Source organism: Cicer arietinum, chromosome 2 (assembly GCF_000331145.2).
Source record: "Cicer arietinum cultivar CDC Frontier isolate Library 1 chromosome 2, Cicar.CDCFrontier_v2.0, whole genome shotgun sequence".
Classification (NCBI taxonomy): Eukaryota; Viridiplantae; Streptophyta; class Magnoliopsida; order Fabales; family Fabaceae; genus Cicer; species Cicer arietinum.
In genome coordinates this window covers 38,375,869-38,378,561 of record NC_021161.2, presented here as the reverse complement: position 1 = coordinate 38,378,561, position 2,693 = coordinate 38,375,869, and the positions used below count along the sequence as shown (strand labels likewise).

Sequence of the window (2,693 nt, the reverse complement as noted above, 5' to 3'; positions counted from 1 at the left end):
ATACTAATGTAATATTTAGTATTTTTTTTAAGTACTTCTTCGATATTACAATTTGCAAAAATAATATTAATTAATTTATTTTCAATTATATTATCTAATTAATTTATTTTGTTTCAATTGCACTTTTTAATAATTTGTATGTAAAATAAATAAATGTATCATATTGATTATAAGATGAATAAAATCACATATATGATAACTTTTCATGTCGGCTTTCTAGATCCATCCCTAATTACAATTTAGACAACATCAACCACTATTTTACTATAATATAAATATTTGTAAACTAACCATGAATACAATCACAACTTTAATTTAAAAGTATGGGAGAGTGCACTCTATGTTCAACTAGAATATTTCGATTTGTACATCTTGGATTCACTTTCCTATCTGTGTGACTCTCATGAAGACAATGACACATCATCTCTATAAATTTCTCTTTTATTTACTGAAAAAAAAAATTGAATAATTAATAAAAAGTCTATCAACTCTCTCTTTCTCTTTCTTGACCAACTAGAAGTCCTTTTTGGTCATTACAGTTTTCATCAATTATTTCTTTTTATAACTCTCATTGTCTTTCTTCAGTTGAGCTCATGTATCAATAAAAACATACTAGAATTAATTTAGGGTTTTCTGGCAACATCTACTTTTGAGCTTTAGGTCTAAGCTTATAAGGTTGGTCTTCCTACTTACTCAACTTCTTCATGATCCTTAATTTTCTCTCTTAATTATATTATATTTAATTTCCCCAAATCTAATAATTTTTTTTCTTCATATATATCCATATAGATCTATTATTTTTTTTTTGAAGATATTTTATTTTTTGCAAGTCAACTTTTGTAATATATTGTATGATTTTGGATTTGTTTGTTTAATTTCCTTCTTCCTCTTCATTGGTTTTCAAAAGTAGGGTTTCTTTTTCTTAGTGATCTGTGAAGATTAAAGGCATCAAATTATTATATAGCCTATAACTATAGGTATAAATTTTTATGATGTTTCTCTTCTTTTTTGTCATAGTTAAAACTAGTTTAATTTGCATATATATTTATCTTTATCTATTAATTAATTGCTTAATGATCTGAGCTTATAAACTTGCATGGTATCTTTGTTGGTGTGGGTTCCCTCCCCCACTCCCTTTGTCTCCTTTTTCTTGTTTAAAGTTTTCTTTTATTTGAAGCTTACCTTGTGAAAATATGGGTCAAACAAGTTCCTTTTTCAGTTCTATTACATTTTATTTTAATTTGTACTAATTATAAGTAGTTATAGTTAGTTTGTTATTACTATAATTTTCTATATATGCAAGAGCATTTGATTTGACTTTTTTTTATAGGCAACACTAGATTTGAGTTTAGTTTAGGATAAAAAAGTCATGAAATGATTCTATCTTTTAAATCTTTATTATGATGTTGTTTCCATACCCTCCCCCACCCCCTAATTTAATTACTATATTTTCATAAAATTTGTCTGTAAGCCTAGATTAATTTGTTTTGTTGTGGTTAATGATTATATATACTTTTCCTATAGTTTTCTTTATTTCTAGTTAATTATTTTTAAATATTAAAAAATAAGTAATTGGTTTATTTGTTATTAATTTGACTGCAATAATTTACTATAATAATAATAATAATAATAATAATAATAATAATAATAATAATAATTTTTTCTACTTATCATTGTTTTCGTTGAGATTAGATTTTGTTGTTGTTAGAGATAATAAAATTAATTAGAAGTAGTTAGTTTTTGTTAAGTCTCAACTAACTATATCTTTTATGGAAAGTGGATAGTGATTACTAATATGATGTTAAGTCGGACCTCATAACTTTTTTTGTAAGGATTAGAGTATCCCTAATATTCCATTTAATAAAATTATTGCATATAAAAAAACTATATATTTATATTAAAAATAATAAAGTTAGTTAGAAATAGTTAATAATATAGTTATTAATTTATAAAGTATCTTTGGTTTTTTGTCAAGAATTTGTTATTGTATAGTGTTTCATGTATATTAGTTTGGTATCTTTTAGAATCATTTATTATGAAATATTTGAAATAATTATTTTTATGTTAAACTCTAAAATTTATTTTTCATAAAAATAAAATCTTCATTTCTACAATTATATAATGTATTTTCTAATGGTTATATTTGTTGTCAGGAAAAAGAAATGTACACACATATATGCATGGTGGATTGATCCAACAAAGATGAATAATAATGGAAGGAAAAAAGAGTGAAGGAGCTTCCTACAGCCCAACCATAGATATAAGAGCAGAATTAATTAGTACTAAGTGAGTGATATAATAAAAAAATGATATTCCATTTAGAATGAAATAATAGCAATGTGGTTGGACTGAAGGGAGCTCCTTCTTTCTGTTGCCTCCATTTGTGTAAGATTGACTCAAAAGACTTTATGCATGTCTCAGCTTAATATGTATATATATGCTTTAATTGAGCATATAAGAAGGTGAAGAGTGAAGAGTGAAGACAGAGTAAAGTACAGTGAAAACTACTGTAGCTGATGTTACATATCGTCTTGTAAGTATTAACTCTTTTACTATTCATGCACAACATTCAGGAAACATATATCTGAACAGTTTCATATCAATTTAATTTCCTCATCACCCACTTTGTACTTTTTTCAAACTACGAAATATTCAACATCAATAATTAAATAAATCAATATTCTTTTCTTATA

General features: G+C 24.7%; 1 long non-coding RNA gene across 1 annotated transcript; it reads left to right on the top strand.

The window, feature by feature from the left end:
• The first annotated feature begins 461 nt into the window (after positions 1-461).
• LOC113785432 (uncharacterized) lies at positions 462-2,693 on the top strand. Its single transcript, XR_003471501.2, has 2 exons — positions 462-675; positions 2,154-2,693. It is a non-coding gene; the product is annotated as an uncharacterized lncRNA (long non-coding RNA).